The following is a 21,755-nucleotide window of genomic DNA, read 5'->3' as shown; positions in this document are numbered from 1 at the left end:
CATTTTAAAACTGTCCCACCAAGAATACCACGATATGTATGATTTATAATCCAGTGTGTTTCCTAGGATATATTTCTCTCATGTATTGGAAAACTGTTTTTTAACAAGTGGGTTGTGGCAAGCCACTTTCAAGGGGGTCACATCTAGAAAACTCCTGAAAACCACTGTAATCGATTAATCCACCAGAGCGAAGGCATGCCAGCACCCACAGTGTGTTGATATCCCACAATGCATCATACCAGGTGTTAACTGAGCCTCTTGTCAAGTCAAGAGCAGAACTTTCCAAAAATTCTGTACAGGCCCTGATATTGATGTGGTACAGCCATCTCAAATGTGTTTATAATATATAGCAGACCCCTGATAGTGATGTGATACAGCCATCTGAAATGTCTTTAAAATATATAGAAGACCCTGATATTGATATCATAAAGCCATCTGAAATGTGTTTATAATATATAGCAGACCCTGATATTGGTATGAGTTGGGTAATACAGGCAACAAACCAAAAACTAAAACAAATGTTTTTGTAGAGAATGTCCGGGGTTTCATTATAAAAGAAAGTATGCTGTTTTTCAAAAGGCTACAATATTTTTTTTGCTGCTCAAACTGTTTTTATTGATGTCAATCCCAGCTCTAAGTAGGGTAGCCCCAGCCTCTAACTGCAGTGCACATCTCAGAGATGTGTTCCTTTGTTCAACAGAAGTAGGTCAGGATACCCTCCTGTGTGAGACACATTTCTCAAGTTACAAGACACTCTGCTAGTCTCGAAGCTATCTGCATTGATCTTTGCACTGAACTAGGCCACTCCTAGTAGCTAGTTTCCATGCACCACTCTACCCAGGTTCAAAACCCTGCTGCCCCTGATACTGTGTTTCCATGGTAATTTAGCCGACCTGCATTAGCTGCCAATCCAAACTGACCCTTGATTTTTTTCTGACCTTTCCCCAAAGCGTGCCAGAGTGGATTGTGTGGAACTACCTCACAACACTGACCAATCAAGTGACGAGTGGATTGCTGCTGCATTTCACAATGGACTGATTGTCTTGTTCAGGGGGACCTGTGACAGGGTGAATACCCCTCGCATGGAAACAGTGTTTATTTATTTTCATGTATTTTGTGTTTTTACTTATGTTGTACCGGTAATGGTTTTCAATTGCCCTATTCAACTACATAAATAGCAGTATTATCTTTATTTTCTTATTTGTTTATGTTTGGCAGTGGTGACCGATCACGGTCCTGGAAGGACACTCCAAACCAGGTTTAACAAGTAAAATTATATAATTAAGTCTGGGTGGAGGTTTAATTGGTTCAATTAAACAATTTCAAACAGGGTTGGAACGAAAACCAGGTTGAAGGGCCAACTTTGGGCACCCCTGATTTTTGGGATAAATATTTAATAGTGTCTTTGTTAAATGTGTGTATATCAATGAATGAATTATTAAATGTGTTTTAACTGACGCAGAGGTGTATAAAAGGCTGCCACTAGCCTGTCTGTTCAGTCATGTAGAGCAGGGGTAGGCAACCCTGGTGTGTCACAATCCTGCAGGTTTTGTAGGTATCTCTTAATAATCAATTGCTAAATATGTGGAACACATGGTAATTCTAACCAATTAAGCAATAATTTATTAAGGGGCTTGGGTAAAACAAAAACTACAAGTGTCTGTGGCACTCCAGGACCAGGGCTGCCTAACCCTGATGTAGAGGCGAGGGCAGAGGAAGGAGCTCCAGTGGGCTGCTTCCAAAGGCAGCCAAAAGTTTGTCTGTATATTGTTATTATTTGTTAAAAATAATTTGTTTTCCTATCCCTCACAGACCCCAATAAACCACATTAAAAGCATGGGTAAAGCTCAGAGATGTATGGTAAAGCACATAAAAAACATGTATCGTATAACCCTGGAGAAAACATGGGAAAAAATGCAAAATTACCATGAAAATGTACTCTGGTAAAAAAAAAAAAAAAATTAAAAATTAAGTGCTATTGGGCTATTCTCCATGTGATTTACTCCACATAGCCAAATTTCTGGCATCCAATAGACTTCTCCACTCCAAAGCTGAGTAAGCCAAAAACATCAGCCTAATTCTGACTTTCTAACAGTTTTGCCACTCGTTAGTAATAACCCTCATTGTTCTGCCATGACTCACACTCTCTCTTGACCAAAATCTAATTGATTGCTCTAGGGAAGAGTTGGTGAGACAATCTGATACATTATCCGTCAGCCGCTATTGTACTGTACATGCACTCTGCTACTAAACAAGGGCGATGTACAGTACTGCTGTGCCACATCCCTGCAGCCTCCCTTTCATTTCCTCTGTTGCCTTATATAGGCACAGAGCAGAAACTCCTGCAGGTCCCGAACAGTCAATGTGCAGGCATGGCTTCCATTACATATACCGACTGAGAACTCTGTGGGATACTTGAATAATATCCAAGAAGTATCCCAGAAATAAATTTTAAAAATTTCCACTTTATAAATGAGGTAATTTTCCATGTGTTTCTGTTTCTGATCAGGGAAAGCCTATGTAGGGGAGTACTGGTGTCTGACTTATCCACTTAACACATTTTCAGCCGGCAGATAAACAGCTGAGATGGAAAGATACAAACAACACTTTGTGGAAGACGGCCTGAAGGCTGTTTGCTGGGTCAAGGGAAGCGATGACTCATTTGGGCTGTGTTCCTGATGCTGTTTGCTGGGTCGAGGGAAGCAATGACTCGTTTGGGTTGTGTCCTGGAGGCTGTTTGCTGGGTCGAGGGAAGCAATGATTCGTTTGGGCTGTGTTCCTGATGCTGTTTGCTGGGTCGAGGGAAGCAATGACTCGTTTGGGTTGTGTATTGAAGGCTGTCTGCTGGGTCGAGGGAAGCGATGACTCGTTTGGGCTGTGTTCCTGATGCTGTTTGCTGGGTCGAGGGAAGCAATGACTCATTTGGGTTGTGTATTGAAGGCTGTTTGCTGGGTCGAGGGAAGCGATGACTCGTTTGGGCTGTGTCCCAGATGCTGTTTGCTGGGTCGAGGGAAGCGATGACTCGTTTGGGTTGTGTATTGAAGGCTGTTTGCTGGGTCGAGGGAAGCGATGACTCATTTGGGCTGTGTCCCGGATGCTGTTTGCTGGGTCGAGGGAAGCGATGACTCGTTTGGGTTGTGTATTGAAGGCTGTTTGCTGGGTCGAGGGAAGCGATGACTCGTTTGGGCTGTGTCCCGGAGGCTGTTTGCTGGGTCGAGGGAAGAAATGACTCGTTTGGGCTGTGTATTAAAGTGAGGAAGGGGAGCAGCAGCATGGGGCAGGGTGATTGTTTTGGGATTTCTGCTATGTTAGGAAGACAGGACCCAGGAATATCAGTATAATAATCTTTAAAAAAAAAAAAAAAAAAAAAAAGGTATCCCAAGAACCAAACAATTGTCTTCCCAATAAAATGGGGGTCAGTTATTGAACTTATAAAACGTTTTGCAGTTATACTATGCCTTTCCCATGGTTATCTTATGGATTTACCATAGTTTACTCAGGTTTGCCTTGTTAATTAATATGCTTTACCAAACCTCAGTTACACTGCTTCCCTATGCTTAAGCATCCTTTCACATATATTACACTTTGCTATACTTTTATTATGGGAAACTTATATAAGAGTCAGTTTATCATGGATTGTTTTTTTTTAATATGTTTTACAATACCTCTCAGTGCTTTACAATGCTTCCCTATGCTTTCACTGTTATTGCTTTATATCACTTTGCTATGCTTTTACTATGGGAAGCATTTATTGAGGCGCTTGAGCTAATAAGAGGAAATCAAAGCGTGTTGATAACCATGGTTAGCACCAATAAGGCCTCAATAAAGCAGTAGAATTATTTTGCTTCATAAAGTCGAATGAAACCTGCTGAATAATGTTACCTTAACATATTGAATTACATATGCTTTGTAGTTTTCCATCTCAAACTGACAAAAAATGAAGTGTCATTTTGAAATCTAACATGAAATATAGTAGAAGCCCGTTACTTTGAACCCCTTTGATCCGAATCGCCTTATTAACCGCACTGCAAGCGTGTCCCTTACAAAACGGCTGACAAATGAAAAAAGGACTAGCTGAAAAAATACTGAATGTTCTGAAAAAGCTGAACACAATGTTCAACTTGCTATGTGTGGGAAAGTCAACAATTACTGACACAAAAACTGCAACAACAAAAATTCTATTGTTCTATACGAATTCTATTGTTTAAATAAACCTTTACAGTACAATATACACTGAGTGTACAAAACATTAGGAACACCTTCCTAATATTGAGTTGCACTCCCTTTTGCCCTCAGAACAGCCTCAATTCGTCGGGGCATGGACTCTGCAAGGTGTCGAAAGCGTTCCACAGGGATGCTGGCCCATGTTGACTCCAATGCTTCCCACAGACGTGTCAAGCTGGCTGGTAGGGGCTCTCTACTCCGAATACCTCGTTCCATCTCATCCCACAGATGCTCAATTGGATTGAGATCTGGTGTCTGGGTAGGCCACTGCAGTAAGCTGAATTCACTGTCATGTTTGTGGAACCATTCCTGGACAGTCCTAGCCTTGTGGCATGGGGCATTATCCTGCTGAAAAAATCCATTAGCAGATGAATACACTGCTGCCATGAAGGGATGCACCTGATTGGCAATGATGTTCTGATACCCTGTGGCATTCAAACGTTGCTCCACTTTTATCACGGGGCCCAATGTGTGCCATGAAAACACCCCACACCATCACACCAACACCACCAGCCTACAATGTTGACATGCGGCATGATAGATGCATGTACTCATGTGGATTTCTCCATATCCTGTCCTCCATCAGCATGAAACAGCAGGAACCGGGATTCATCAGACCAGGCAATGTTTTTCCGATCCTCAAGTGTCCAGTGTTTTTGTTCCTTAGCCCAATGCAACCACAGTTTCTTGTGTTTTGCTGAAAGAAGTGGCTCTCTGTTAGGTCATCGGCTGCTATACCCCATTCGTGTCAAGGTACGATGAGTTGTGCATTCGTTTATGGGTCTTTCGGCACCAACGCTGTACTGGACTTTCAGTTGAGTAACTGTAGCCCGTCTGTTGCTCTGCACAATTCAAGTCAGCCTCCTTTGGCCTCTTTCATCAATGAGCCGTTTTCGGCCACTGGCCTGATACACACAGGAAACTGTTGAGAGTAAAAAACCCAGCAGCGTTGCAGTTCTTGACACACTCAAACCGGCGCGCCTGGCACCTACTACCATACCCCGTTCAAAGGCAGTTAAATCTTTTGTCTTGCGCATTTACCCCCTGAGTGGCTAACATACACGTCTCAATTGTGTCAAGGCTTAAAAATCCTTCTTTAACCTGTCTCCCCTTCATCTACACTGAAGTGGATTTAACAGGTTACATCAATAAGGGATCATAGCTTTCACCTGGATTCACCTCGTCAGTCTACTTCATGGAAACAGCAGATGTTCCTACTGTTTTGTACACTCAATGTATGTACATGTACTGCTGTTTATTTTGTGAATTTGCATTGACCCGAATGGTCATTCATACAAACGACTTCTATGTCCCCCAGGCTGTTCTGATGACCGGGCTTCTACTGTATTGCATTACTATTAAGGCTTCCGGTAGACTTTTGCAATATCATTTTGGAGTTTCTTTGATTACACAATATTAAATAAAAGATCCAAATGATGTTCATACAGTTTTGGTTTTTTTTAAACTATGTCTCAATCCTAAAATTCTAGGGGATGCAAAAACTCTGGCCAGAGCTGTAGCTTTGAAAATCAAGCCCATTGTGATTCATTAAATCATTTAATACAGCGTTAGAGACAGAAACCAGGTGTGGGGAGGCTTACACCGCTTAATGAAGGTCCTGTATCGTCTTGAGCAAGGAAAGTTTGTAAGAAAGACTAAATGAGAACGCTCGTCCCCAGCTATTGAAACTGATTCAATCCATGTGTCCGTGAACCGCATCAAACTGAAACAACCACCAGAGTCAAATTACAGGGCTGTCAGTTAAAGGGGCAGTGTCCCACTATCATGCTCCATGACTGTAACACAATAGTTCCATACATTTTACCCTCCATGCACTTTAATGCCCATCTCAAATGTGCAGTTTTGAAAGAAACACATATTTTAGCAAAAATGTATTTTCATTTTAGAAGCTGATATTTGGTACTACACTGAAAGAAATTTCTGTCTGCAACCCATGCTTTCAGGTGCTGTCCTGGGTCATTTCATCTCTCCGGGCCTTTTTTCCTGTTAGTAATCAATCAGCTGCTTCCACTAATGACTGCAGCCAGTAAGATGCTTTAACCCCTAAGACACTGCTGGGGTGGTATGACCTACGAAGTAAAGCAGTAACACTCCTGGAGAGCAAGGCAAGAAAACTGAGACATTTCTTGAACCTAGTGTAGTACCAGATATCATGTTTTAAAATGGAAATATATGTTTGCTATTACATGTATTTATTTCAAAACTGCGCACATGAAACCTACTGTATATAGTGAATACAAGTGCATGACAGCTAAGATTTATGAAATGATTTTGAATACTGCGATTTTTACAATATTCTTAATAATAATACATTGTTTTATAATTACTATTGTATTTCATACAAAAAAAAATCACATTAACGAAACTGTACAGCTCTGCTGTGTGCCTGCATGTACTATACGCCATGCTGACAGTGCTGTGCAGTGATTATGTCATGTGACTATATGCAATCTATATGAAATTAAAATACTACACACTGTAAACAAGAAAATTGATGCCTAAAAATGCTAAAAATGTGTCTGCAAGATCACATAAAGCACAAAAAGAAACAAAAAATGGTGACTTTCATGTTATACTGAAAACCGTGACGCACGAAACACATTAACTTTTGACCTGAAAGAGGTGTTTGTTTGAGCAAATATTCCTCTCAAAAAATTGGACAACCAAAAGTTACATAAATTCTTCAGACTGAGTGTAGTAAACGGTAGAGCGAACCCTTCATCAGCCCAGCTGACACATGAATACTTATCTAAAGTTGTCGAGTATCACAAGCAGGAGATGGTCGATGTGGTCACTGACGAGTCCACTGATGCCCATTATCAGTATGTGTTACACATTGTATTTGTTTTGCAAGACCTAAATGGTGAACATGCATCTGACTTATTAGAACTGAAAGCTGTTCTTGCAGATACACTTTACCTACACCGTACCTACACCGTTTCACAAGCTATTGTAAAGTGCTTGAAAAGCTTTGATGTTGATACTTGAAAAACTTTGACGTTTGATGATGTCAGTGCATTTATCTCTATATTTGATGTTTAAAAAAAAAAATCTGTACACATAATTTATAAAAGAGTTCTGTGCACATTCCGCGAAATCCAATACTTTACCCGTGACACTGCTGTGAATTTTAAAGAAAATGTCAGCGATTTTCACAGGGCCTTAGCTATAAACACTTTAAAGGTGAAAACTCTCACAAGCAACTTGTTTTCTATTAAAATTATTTTTTTTTATTCTTGTTCAAATTTCCAAAGGAGGTTTTTGTTGGAACAGTTAGTAAGCATGGTAACCAATGATTCATTAAAACACCACTAAAGAATGACAGAGAACGCAAAAAGAGCAGGATAATTAACAGGTAAGAAATTAACTACAGTCGAACCTGTCCCATCCGATCCTGTAAGCTAGGATCCCCTCTATTAAAAGTGTCATTTACACAAGCTGCTACCAACTGAACACTACTGATGGAAACTGATCAATGCACATTTTATTATGGGTCTGAAACAGGAAATTCAGCTCTTAGCAGGACAGAATGCATTCAGTTGCATACAAAAGCCAGGGTATTGCTGCTGAAAAGCATGGACTGAGAAAGTCTCTTTTGTAAATTGCCAAACAATGTATTGCACTGCTTGGTTTTGCAATGATTTTCACTGATTTTCTTTGTTTAGTATGCAGGTAGTACCATACTGTACTTTGGTGTTTTAGACACACCAATATACCGACAGTGTTCATTTATAATGCCTTGATGTTATAAAGCAACTGAAATGTAGTTTAACGACTCCTGCGGAGATACGATATTTTCACATATCCGATGGTCCCCTGAAATCGATTACATTAGATATTACTACTGTCTTAGGAAAATACATATGATGTAAAGTATCCCTAACACATCACAATTTGATAAAATTAAAACAATAATTATAATAAAACCAACCTTCCAAATTGAAGCCAAGTACAGTGTGTCTATCAGGGCTTTTCTGAGAGAATGTGTTTGGAGTTACATTGAAAAGCAGAGTCTGGGAAACCTGCGCTTTGCTGTCAGATTACAAAGCTCTGAAACAGCTCATAAATCCTTACACAGGTTCCTCAGCAAAGTTTCAGCCTCCTCCTCCTCCCTGGTGCCTGTCCAAGGGCCCGCTCTGCAGACAAAAGGGAATGAGGAGCAGAGGTGGCACTGAAGCAGAACGATTCCCAAGCTGAAGCTCACTGTGCTGGTGCTGCACCCTTACACCCAACACTGAGATAACAGCACAGCTCAGACCCTTCAGCTGGGTTCACACAGGCAGGAAGGGAGGGGTTTGCAAGCTGTGCAACTCTGCTGTAAGAGTGCACACACTCGCCCAAAACACTGGGGCTTGCCCTATAAAAGCATCCCACAGTAAAAGCATAGCAAAGTGGAATAAAGCACAGGGAAAGCATGGTAAAGCATAGGGAAACATTGTAAAGAATAGCAAGGCATGGAAAGCCTATTAATAAACATGGAAAACCACGGTAAATTATGATAAATACATGGTATAGCTATGTGAAAACCATGGGGAAACTGCAAATATACCTTCAAAAATATTGTGGCAGTGTTTAAACTATGGTTGCGGCTTTCTCATGCAAAACAAACAACCTCTAACATTCAAAAAGATAAACCGTTAACTGACAATTAGGGATATAATTGTGTATAATCCACTCATCTGGTAATAGACAAGGTTGAACAAATAGAGGGAGGGTCAAGGTAACATTTCTGTGCTTCTGTGGTGGAATACAGAGCAATCCGTAAAGCACTTGGATTTCAATACATTCAAATCCATACCAACTGGATCTTTTTTAGCATCACCATCTTACATTGTGGAAATGCACAGGTAACTTGCACAAGCAAATTAACAATGAATGTAATCATTCCTCCCTGGCCTCTTTTTTCATACCGCAGGGCTGGAAGTTAAAAGACCTGAGTTTGTATATATTTCAGGTCCTTCTGGCCTCCCTGCCTGACTGCTTCCATCCCTCCCTCCCTCCCTCCCTCCCTGCCTGCCTGCCTCTCTCCCTGCCTGTAAAATCCAATTATTATGGAAATGATGTGGTAACTATAGATCTCTTTCAGTAACTTTTGGGAGCTGAATATATCTGTTTTTATCTTTCATTTGATGTCATTATAAATTTCTTATAAACAAATGCAAATGATCCTTTTCCTGTAGTTTTTCAGTTTTATAGATACCCCCTTTCCTCAATTATGTTTGCGTGAACTCTATGGAGTTGGAGAAGTTGCCCTACAAAACAATTAAAAAAAAAAACATATATGCATTGTAAAATAGATGCAGAGATAGGAAATTTAACGTGGTACAATTCTGCAGTGAAAACATAAACAAAAAATGTTTGGAAACTATGAAACAGGAATATTTTTTATTTCCTAATTTATATGGGACTGGGGGGTTTGTTTCATCGCTCCATTCCTGTAGTTATTAGTGCATTTACATGACTGTAAAATTCCCAGTACATCAGTATGCATTCCCAGTATATATATGTATTACAGAATAGGAGTTTCCAATTCCCTGTTTTCACAACAGTGGAATCCCACTTTCCCTTCAGTCCCGTGACCTGAGCTTGTTAATAAGTTCATGAACAAGGAGCGTGGCTCAGTCCTCCAGGGCCGATGTGGAACACGATCAGTCCCTTTACATCAGGATCATGAACACTGCATTAAACAAAGGGCCTCATACTCGTTGAAACCCACTGCCTTGTAATCAGTAAGCACAGGGATGTTTATTTTACAGCCTCCACTGAAGTGGAAAAGTGACATCCTGGCACCGGTGGTATAAAAACAAACAGGAAATATGTTTTCTATCTAAGATATTGTTGTCCTTTTTACAAAAGATAGATGTATATATATATAATATATATATATATATATATATATATATATATATATATATATATATATATATATATATATATATATATTATCGATCAAGTTACACAAACTGTTCAAACAAACAGTCCTTTGACAAACAAACAGTGGAGGTACTTCAGGCTTTTGATGACATGGTTAACTACACTCGATTATTTCTATTTAAATCTATGAATGTGTTTGTGATGTCATTTACCACAATAGCTAATGATGTAACAATTAACTATTCCTTTCTATTTCTATTTAAAATCTTCAGGCAGCGTGGTATTGAGTATTTATCCATTTATTTTCCTTTATTCTTCTATATTGTACGTTATCTAATTTTATTTCTTCTAAAACTACAAATTGTAGGTCATTTTTTGGTTCATTGATTTTTTTATTACTTATGTTTGAGAGGTGATTCTGTATTGTTTTACACAATGCTGTACCTGTCTCCTACAGATTCTAGTTTTGGCAAAATATATCATAAACAAGGTTGCATGACAGGTTTCTAATTACATATACATATTGTAACACGACCGCACTCACGGTGGTTCGTTTGCCTCTATAATTGAGCGTGCACTTTAATTAATAAAAAATAAACTAAACTAAACAAAATACCCAGCTACTTCGGAGCCCTTACTGAACATTTATGCAGGTCCTTGACTAGCCAACAGGACGACTAAGCCATTTTACCTGGCATAAACGGCTTCACACAGAGACTGGTTGCTCTCCTTAAATACCCTGCACCTCTAATTTACTCTAATTTACAATGACAGCCAGACGCAGGTGATAATTAACAATAAAATAATTAACAAGGAGGATACTAACCCCCTCCCTGCTGTGCTACTACTGTATATATATATATATATATATATATATATATATATATATATATATATATATATATATATATATATATATATATATCAAAGGATAGGATATTTGAGCTTTCAAACTGGCCACAACACTCCCAGGTAGAAATGTCACTGTCCAATGAAATTGTTCACATGGTTTCAAAAGCAACCTCACAGCCGATATCACTGACACCATTTCTGTTTAATTGGTGTCTTTTGAAGCAAACAAGGCTCAGTGAGCTCCGCTGTATGCCATGTAACTTTCCCAGAGCCTTTGACATGTTACTGCTTGTACCACTGACAAGAGCTTTCAACATACAGCTGTGGCCAAAAGTTTTGCGTCATCCTATAAAATGAACTCATTTTGCTTCATGAAGTCAAATGAAACCTGCTGAATTATGTTATGTTAAGATATTGATTTGCATACCGCTTTGTAGTGCCATTTCAATATCAAACATAAAATACTATACTACTATTATGGCTTCCGGTAGACTTTTTCGAAAGCATTTTGTAGTTTCTTAGCTTACACGATGTTAAATTGAAGATCTAAACTATGTCTGTATATATTTTTAAATCATGTCTCAATCCTAAAATTGTAGGTGATGTTAAAGGTTTGGCGGTAGTTGTAAATACATTTGCTTGAAACAGAGTCCAGCCTCCTAGTCTGACTTCTTCCAAGTCGATTTACATTTTGATTTTGTGTGATGTTGCAGAAAAAAGTGAGTTATACTGAGGCAGAAGATCAAAAGCAGGGAACTGCAATCTCTGATCTGGGGAGCTTTTCTTCAGCAGTCTGATTCAGAAAACTGATGGCAGTATAGTATAAACCATCAATACATTAAGACTTGAACAGACCTCTGTGTCTTATATTTAGTTATTTTAAAATTTCATTTGGTACGGTATAGTCAGTTGTTTTTAGTTTCAGTGAGCTAAACATATTTTACATTCTTTTTTCATGAAACATCTTTTATTTGCAGTATTCAATGCTTTTTACAAGCGACTAGACAGCTTTGATTTATTTTCTGAAACATCAGTTTTAAAGTTTATTCATTCGGTTTCATTTTCTCACTCGTTCGACAGAGTGAACAGGGACTGCTACCTGCATCAGAACAAGTCACGGGCGTTTAATAAAATGTGAGTTCCATGTTCCATTACCAAGCAATGCTAATCCCACAAAAACGCTCCCTCCTTCCCAGTTCCAGGTGTGAGACTGCCTAATACTGAAGGAATGGGATGAGAAGGGAGCATCGCCAATGAATCCACAGACAGGAAACTCACGTGAGTTCTTCAAGAGCGGTGCAGCTGCATCTGAACAGTGTCCAACTCCACCAGTCAAGGCAGGTGTGTGAAATGTGTAAAAGATGATAACCATTGCAGAAAATGGACTTCTTCCAGCCCTCAAAATGACAGAGCACTGCGGTATTGCCAAGTACTCCTACGTACTAGGAGTGTAACGACAGTCACGATATGATATGCGTCTAAGTGATGAGCTACTTGTATAATGCATAGTAAGATTAAATGATCGTTTAAAGCCAGACTATGTTATAATAATAATAATAATAATAATAATAATAATAATAATAATAATAATAATAATAATATAATAATAATAATTATTATTATTATTATTATTATTATTATTATTATTATTATTAATAATCCAGTCAGAGGTGAATCCACTTACTCCCTCCTCCTCCCTCTCCCTCTCCCTGGGCGGGGGCCCCCAAGGAGGTAAATTTCCAACCATTTTAGGCTTTTGATCAGCAAATTGAACTATCCGTTAACTTAATGAGAATCATTGTCGTCGAATGCTCTGCGGTTCCGCCCTGACACCATTTATGGGAACGGCCGTCCTCGTATACATTCCTGAAGCCCGCCACAGCCTCGGAGGTTATGGGTATGCTTTTGATTAGATAGCTGAACGCTAGAGCAAATAAATAAGGGCTCTTTAAACAAACAGCACGGGGGCTGAAAATCGTTGTTATAATGCTGGGGTATCTGGAGGGGATGAGAGTGTCATTGAAATGAGTGCAGAGTGCGGTGTGGAGTTTGACCGAACGGTGTGGCTATCTTTACAACAAAGACTATGATGATTGCGTGCAATGACGCAGCTAAATGCAGCGGCACCACAATTAAAATGTAAACCTAGTGACAGTCTCTGTCAAAGAGGTTAAAGCAGAAGGCAACTGTATAGTACAGTCTAATACCATTTGTTAAAAACAATCTTTCCAGAAACGACATGAAACTTCAACAGCAGCATTAGAAATGTTTATAACACTAAACCCAAGCCCACGCTTGTATTAGTCTGTTAATGATTTGAAGGTGACTTACAAGTAAATTAATAACTGACATATGGCTGGAAATATTTAGCATCCATAAAAATGCACATCACTTAACAGCGGGATGAAAGAAAGGCAGAAGAGCTCAAATGAAAGGAAGCAGAAAGATAATATGCCTGTGTATTTATTTGACTTGCACAATAAAATCACTAGTTAAACTACAGCCATGTGCTTTTGTATTTCTTCCCTGTGATCAGCTCACGCGAACCCAAGCAAGCGATCTGCTGTGTGAGACAGGTAGTGCAAAAAAAACATGAAACTGCCCAGATGTAATCCATTTGCTGAAGTAATTATGTTTAATAATTGTGCCATTGACTGTGCTGGGTTGGACTTGAAAATAGAAACTTGTAGCAAACGATCCTGTGCAAATCTTTCACAAGAACATTCCTCAATCAATAAATCAATCATAACCTTTATCCAGATGCATGAACTGAGAACAAATTCTCATTTCCAATGACGACCTGGCAAGAGGCTCACAGCACCACAGCAAACAATATCAAACTCAAAAAATAAGGAGTACAAAAAACACATATTGGAGGCTGTGTGGTCTAGTGGTTAAAGAAACAGCGTTGTAACCACGAGGTTCCCGGTTCAAATCCCAGCTTGGCTGCTGACTCATTGTGTGACCTTGAGTAAGTCACTTAACCTCCTTGTGTTCACTCTTTCAGGTGACAGGTTCTTGTAAGTGATTCTGCAACTGATGCATAGTTCACACACCCTAGTCTTGTATCTTGTAAAGCAATATGTGATGATGGTCTCCTATAAAAAGATTATTATTATAAAACTCAGCAGATACAGGTGGCAGTCAGCAATGAGTTGACCCTACAGCTAAAAGCAACTTCAGATATGGACCGTTCACATTTGAACTTTTGTTGAAACTCATTCCAGTCATTGGCTGCTGCAAACTGAACTGACTGACAACCAAAAACTGCATCTCCCTGGTGTGTCTCAAAAGCGAGGAAATGCCTTTCAAAACTATTACTTGGCAAGTAGGGAGATTCACATTCTAATAATATAATACTGGGTGTGCAATTAACTAGGGCTGTAACGGTTCAATGTGTACCGATGAATCGTGATTATTTCTTTACATGGCATATCGTATTGTAGTACAGGTATGGATTGTTTGTATCATGATACAAAAGCCACAGCATATCTCATTGTAGTTGACCAGGTGGCTCTAGAATGAAGAATACGTGTGTTCTGTAGTTGGTATGGATACGTTCTCTCCCTGTCTCACTTAATGTCTGTTCCGATTACTAAATTATATGTATGGGTTCATAAGATTGGAATGTCAAAATGTTCCCACAACAGTACAGTTCCACTGAGGGCAGCCTCGCCCCATTGTAACTGCCCTTGTGCTACCACTGCCTCTTAGTACATTACAGAACCCTTGCATTGCCACTGCAGTATTGGCGCAGCATTGTCATTGAAGACCATTTGATCTAGCATAAACTGTATTGCAGTTCCAGTCTTGGTAGCACTTTATAATGTACATCCCTATAACATATCATAAGAACATCCTCATCCTCTCTCTCGCTCTTTCTCTTGATGAATACCTTCAGTATCTCTCTTTAGTCCTCAGATGACTGTATGTCTTGTTTCACAACACAATGTGTGCAAAGTAAAATGTATTGGTAATTATAGGAGGGTAAAATGTATGAGTAATGTTGAGGGTTAGGGTTAGGGTTGACTTTGACATAAGCAGAGCTGCTAACTTAGGTTTAAAATGATTGGAGAGATAAGGCATGTGCAGAAATGTATGGGAAAGGAAAATATGGTAAACAATTAACCACAGTAACCTTAAAAGAGTAGTTAGTGGTTGGTTGCACTTGAAAAGAGTAACAGTTGAATGGCTAAATTCTATCGATAATTAGTAAGAACCTACTGAACCTACTATAGTATAAATACCAGGCATAGAGGCGACAAAGACAGATAAACCTCTAATACCTCAAGGATCATTGTGGGCCATCTGTGAATTTGAGGGCTCTCTCCAGGAGTTCAGGTAATCTGATCAACTGCCTATCTCTATTAATACTAGTGACATGTATTGTATCTAAACAATAACGTTCAATGTAGAATGTAATGTGGGTATCTGGAACTAATAAATGGTAAGCATTGTTAAATTTTTTAACATGGTCTGGTCTCATCCTTATAGCGTAACAACACAGTTAATTCCATGTTTTCCTGAATTCCTAACCCTTAGATGTGGACCTAGTCCCAGTAAGATAACTGCATTCATCCCTCTGCAAGGAGCCTGACATCCAGATCTTCCATTTAAGGAATTTAAAACCCAATAATTTGGCAACAACCTGGCACCACAGCACCAGAACTGTCTGTTAAACCGCCTTGACACAAAATGCTTCTGAGTTTTGACCTTGTTTCTGGTCCTCTGGGGTAGGCTTCAATGTAAAAAAAAAAAAAATTACCAGGGAAATGATTACATTTTATATTGTATGAAAACATCAGAGACCTGCTTCTTGCATATTTGACAGGACCTACATAAATGCAATCACGGGTTTGCGTTTCTGTGACTCCACTCTTGTGGAATGTCTTCCTGATCCGCACCAGAGCAGTGCTGTCGCTATAACTGCAACACATGCTGGGTGGCATAATGCTAGAATGAAAGATAGAAGTGTGACATACAGATAGAGAGACAGACAGATAGACAGACAGACAGCTTCCAGAAACCCCCAGATTATGAGACGCCCCAGAACTTGAGCTAACGAATTCTTACCAAGTTGCATCACAATAAGACAAGCTGTTCTCGAGATATTTAACAGTCTGACATACCTTACAGCGGATAGACAGACTCCATACACTCAATAATTTGTGCTAAAGAAGGTACTAAAATGACAAACAGAAAGACAGCCAGACAGTCAGACAAACAGACAGACAGATAGACAGAGAGATAGTCAGATAGTTGGACTCCAGATACCCAGAAATGTTATATATGTTTTTGGAGTGTATGCTGTACATACTATACTCCCTATTAAATGTATTGCTTTATACAGAATACAGTCTATTGACTAATTGATTAATGAATGTTTAACAGAGGCAAAGTAAAATTAATGGTGATCAATAATCAAATAATGGATTAAGAGTTGCAGCTCTGCTGGTATCTTTAGTCCCTTAAGAGACACAAGGAACTGAGCCCTTGTTGGTCAAACGACTTCTTCTTAAAATACATTTGAGCAACTCAAGTATTACAAAGAGGAAACTGACAATTTGGACGACCGGATCTAACCTGTCAGTAAATCTGAAACTCTGTTTCGTGGCACCTCAATGCCAGAATAAGAAAGTTAGCATAATTTTAACTTGTGAGACACATACACATGTCCCTTGTACCTTAAAGGGTCAATATCTCCTTTCAAAACCACTGGCTTGCTTCCTTTTACTGGAAAGCAAAGGTATGCAAAAAGAACACGCGTGCCAAAGCATAATCGCTGTTGATATTACCAGCTACTGTCCACAGTGCTATAAATCGATCCGAAAGCTGGTCCTGTACTCTCCCTAGCATTGCGCCCAACGCCTGTGTTCATTATGAGTGCAGGGTTAGCTTCCAGATGCCTGAGCCCACCCTGGAAGCTGCTCTGCATTCCTCAGCTCAGGCCAGTCTCCCATCACCAGCTCTAGGCTGCTCCTTATAAGGCCTATGCATTCAGGGCATTCTAGTCATTTTTTCCCCCTCAACATGTTTCTCTTATCAGATCAGATTCCACAGAAAGCTATCAAGTATCAAGCAATAACAGCCTTTCTTCTCTGGGGTTTGCATATCCCAGAGTACTGCAGAAGATCTTCGACAGTAGAAGGAAATTGATTTCAAAACATCTGCTTTACCACGTCATTAAAAGTTGACTTCTTTATCATTTACTTTTTTTTTTTTTTATTTAAATGCAAAGCTTTTTATTCCAATTAAAAATGAATAGAGTCTAACCAGTTGTTTCACCTTTAATGGAACCACCACAGGGTACATTTGCAGAAATCAACTTCTAACGGGTGCAATTGTGCTAATGTTAAAGCCATTTTGTCCTCCTTTCAATCCATTTGTAACGTTCACACTTTCCTTAAAAAACTTAAGTGGGTCGGTATTGGATTTTATGCAGAGGTGAAATATAACAGTGTGGAAATAGACTATTTAATTTCTGCAAATATACCCTATAGTACTATTGTAGCTGCCCTTGTGCTACCACTGCCTCTTAGTACATTACAGAACCATTGCATTGCCACTGCAGTATCAGTGCAGCGTTGCCGTGGTAAACTTTTACACGGAAGCCTTATTGTTCGCACTAATCTATTTTATTTTCACCCTGACTCAGGTCAAGCACATTTATCCTCCCACGAGATTGATAGTTCCTGTGTTACAGCCACTAGGACCCCACCTGACTCCACATCCTGTGGCTGCCTATGTGCAGCACAGAATGACAGTGTAAGGCACAGCTGGGTGTTTTTATCTGAAACGCAGGAAGTGAGGTGAACTTATAAAGCAATAACTCACAAGTTATAAGTTATATTATATATATATAGTATATATATATATATATATATATATATATATATATATATATATATATATATATATATATATATAGGGTAAAGTTGCACACCCATTTCAACAGTCATTTAGGTCACAGATGCTTCAGATCTGAAGGCTTGTTAAAGTGGCCACTGTTGAGACAAACTAGACAAACATCAAACTAGTCCAGTTACTCAGATAAAGGGGAGCCAACAACCTTTAGCCCATACTCGCTATGCATAAATAGCTTATGCAGCACCATTGCTTGCATGGAAAATAATGCATAAGCATTTATGAAATAAAAAACAAACTACTCATCAGACCCCTATCACATCCCACAGTGTCTTATAATTACATGCAGCGTCAGTCTGTGCATTCCACAGTGGGGTAGATAAAGAACTCTGTATCTCAACTAGTTCTTGCGTAGCATCTTTTGCCTTGGCTTGCCCTGCACCGCCCGCTGCACTGAAAGCCAGTTTCCTCTGTCTCAGGAACATTAGCCTGATAGGCATCTGACTCGGGATGCAAAGTGGACGCTTTAAACGAAGGTCCCCAGAGCCAGTCTTCCACATAGCCCACATGGTTTACGTACCGTGTGCTAGAGCCAGGCTTGTCCAGGCAAGATATGCAAGATGATAACATACAGGAAAGAAATTGGTACCGTAAAATCCAATACACTGCACGCAAGTATCACCAGGGCCGGATTAACCTATAAGCAAATTATGCTATAGCATAGGGCCCCTAGCAGAATTGGGCCCCCTGCAAGGTTGCCGTTTGTTTGGGACATTTTACAAAAACTGGATTTGGGCGGACGGGCCCACACACTACATTTTAAACACGTTCCTTTTTTATTTGCGGGTTGGAATTTTAAAAACAAAAGGAGGTTAAAGGTAAATGTGTATAATGTGGGAGGCTGAAGGAAATTCAAATGTGGATGTCTGCAGCCAGCAAGAACGGTTTCAGTCCATAGTGTTTGTTTCTCTCACTACAAAAAAAAAATAAGAAGCAAAGGACAGAAAAGCTATTGCCTTTTTTTTTCTAAACTACATTGTTTTGTTCTATTGAATGCAATGCTACTGCTGGTCCGTAGAAGGGATCTATGAACAGATTTGGGAAAAAAAGCAAAAGAAAACATTGTTTTTGTATAATTCTGCTGCATTAGCTGCTGGACTTTACTAACAAAACCACTGACCCATTAACCTCAGTGGATGTTATATTATGCACTCACTGCTTTTGTACTTTACTGTCTGGGAGTGGTACTGATTGTTTTTATTTATTTATTTATTTATTATGTCTGTGATCCACATTGCATCATTGTGTGTTCTATGTTCCCACGGATGTTTGAATGTTAATTAAAATGATCATTAATAACAGTGAGATTTAATTATTATCACTCACATGTGATTTCTGTCATATGGTACAAGGCAATAAAGGGATACACAGTTTAACAAGCCTCATGCCCAGCTATGATCAGCAAAGAAAAAAGCCGGCATGAAGTGCTCAGATGTTATCTAATTCAATTCGATGAAGTTTTTATTACTGATTGGGACTGAAAAAATGCGTGAATTGAAAACAAACTAAAAGTTAGGAAATATCACCTTGCAATTAACAGGTTTTTACCAGGTACCTGCGATGTCATGTATGATGTACTCACATATTTCAAACTTTGTATATGATTCGTATCAAATGAACTTTATACCAGGCTTGTTTGTATCCAAATATCTCACACGAAGTTCAAAGCACCAAATTAACACATATGAGTGAGTCTCAACTGGGCTGACGGACCACCCTGTAGTGTATGAACTATCCTTAAGAGAGCAGAAAATGAACAGTGTTCACAGTGCTGTATTGGGGCATAACCTTATTACTGTATAAGAACAATACAGGCTCTGTAACAACTGCAGACAGATGTAGACACACTGATGACGTTTGTCACATTTTATATGGCAGCTCCACAATCGGGAGAATATGTTTTTCCCTCCACAATGAATTATAAAGTGCAACGCCTATCACATACATTTTAAAAAATCCAATTCTCAAATCTGCAAAACATAAAAAGTGCCAAATTTTGGTTTGAAACTGGAAAATGAATGGCTAGGATGGAAAATACAGTAGTGACTGCATCTGTATTTGTCACCTTCTTTTATAAAAAAAAATGTTGTGCACACTCCATGGCCGAACATGTATTTAAGAAAACTAAAACAGTGCTTCCTCTCAGTGCTGTGAAGGAGCGGGCTGAAAATTATCCGCTCCGCGCTCCGCTCCCTGTTCCATACGTCCCCAACGCAGGGTAGGATTAACACCATTCGCCGTAATGTGCATAGGGCCCCCAAAATATAGGTTAACGTAGGGACCCCACTTCCTTCAATCCGGCCCTGAGTATCACCCCCACCGTCACGCATTCACACGCTCGCCCATGCACCACGATGTTGGTATTTTACTGAAAGTCAAGTCGTACAATAGAGCAGGTAATAACGTGTCAATCTGTAAGGAGGTACAAGGAAACAAGATCAGAGGCACCCTTCAAGAAAAAGTGAAAAAAAACAACCCCTGCGCGCGTTACATTCAAAGCAAACTTTTTTGAAGAGAAAATGGCACATATGTTATATGACTTTCTGGTTCATCACCATTAGTAATACGCACTAGGACTGAATATGATGATAACATCGCGCAATAATGCTGATGTCAACCGAGCTGAATACTGCTTGTTTCAAAATGAATTGTGAAAACATTCAGTAATTGCTCGCGGTTTAGGATATCATTCTTCGTCATCCAGATGTTTTCCACCACTGGAAAGAAAAAATGCTGTGGGTTTAAAAGTTTACGTCTATATACCACGACCATAATGAACTAGTCGGCTTTGTAGCAGTGCACTTAGTTATGCCGTATGTACTATGTGATTTGATATATATATAATATATATATATATTATATATATATATATATATATATATATATATATATATATATATATATATATATAGAGTAGTGATTTTGACAAAAAACTTGTCTTTCGTGAAAGCATGGGTACCAAAATTCACTAAAAAATTCACAAAAAAAAAAAAAAAAAAAAAAAGTCCAGCCAATTTTCTCTGTTGCTACAAAATTCTAGACACACCCCAATGAAAAGTATATATACACATATATATTCTAAAAGTCTGCTTAACAACCTCGTTAGTACAGTAGTTATTCTTACCTGAGAATTGCCGACGACTTCGAAACTGGTATTATTATTTTTGTATTATTTTTAAGCAGCAACCAAAGTACCTGAACAGAAAAACGAACACAACCAAGTACTAACACAAGCAGAGGTCTTTAATACAGTCAGCGCTTCTCCTATTCAATAAAACGACGAGCCTGCCTTAGTCCCTCCCTTCTCTCATTAAACCCATTTCCCCTATGTTTACAATCGGCAGCCACTGGTATGTATTGTCTGTCGCCTATTATAATGATCTAATACGAGCCAATTGCAGCCTTTTCTCGGAGTAAGGTTCGGTGTCGCTCGGGGTACAAGCCAATTGCCAGGTTTAGGAAGACGCTAGCGAGCCGAGAGAGGAAGAAAGAGAAAGAGAGAGAGAGGAAAAAACAAGACCTAAAAAAGTTCTGAAAATTCGAGCGTGCTGCCAAAACCTTCTGCAACATGCCCTTTTTTGGTTATCCCTTTCAGGGCCTCGTGAAGTAAATCTTCTGTCAGGAACAATCATATGAAATGTTAATCTTGGAAAAAAACAAAGGGGAGGGCTGCAGCACATAGCCTACCTCCGTCCCTTTCTCGCTCACTCTCTTTCTCCCTCCTTCCCTCTCCCCAAGGCAGTCGAGAAAAGAAAAAAAAAAAGCTTCTTGTGAATAATTATTGCAAATGGTGCTGACTTTGTGTTATTACATTATCCATGACTTTACCTGAGACACTCGATTATAAATTAAAATGCAGG

The 21,755-nt window shown here is 39.2% G+C and overlaps 1 protein-coding gene across 1 annotated transcript in view; it reads right to left on the bottom strand.

Moving 5' to 3' along the window:
• The window catches only part of LOC121318553 (non-muscle caldesmon-like), an 81,839-nt gene extending 60,456 nt beyond the window's left edge, over positions 1 to 21,383 (bottom strand). Inside the window, exon 1 of the mRNA XM_041255339.1 lies at positions 21,020 to 21,383. The gene's annotated coding sequence lies outside the window, so the exon portion shown is untranslated. The remainder of the gene's footprint in view (positions 1 to 21,019) is intronic.
• Between the last annotated feature and the right edge of the window lie 372 nt (positions 21,384 to 21,755).

The sequence above is a fragment of the Polyodon spathula genome, chromosome 7 (genome assembly GCF_017654505.1).
Source record: "Polyodon spathula isolate WHYD16114869_AA chromosome 7, ASM1765450v1, whole genome shotgun sequence".
NCBI classification, from domain to species: domain Eukaryota; kingdom Metazoa; phylum Chordata; class Actinopteri; order Acipenseriformes; family Polyodontidae; genus Polyodon; species Polyodon spathula.
Note: the sequence above shows the minus strand (reverse complement) of the source record. Positions and strands in the feature narration are given on the sequence as shown.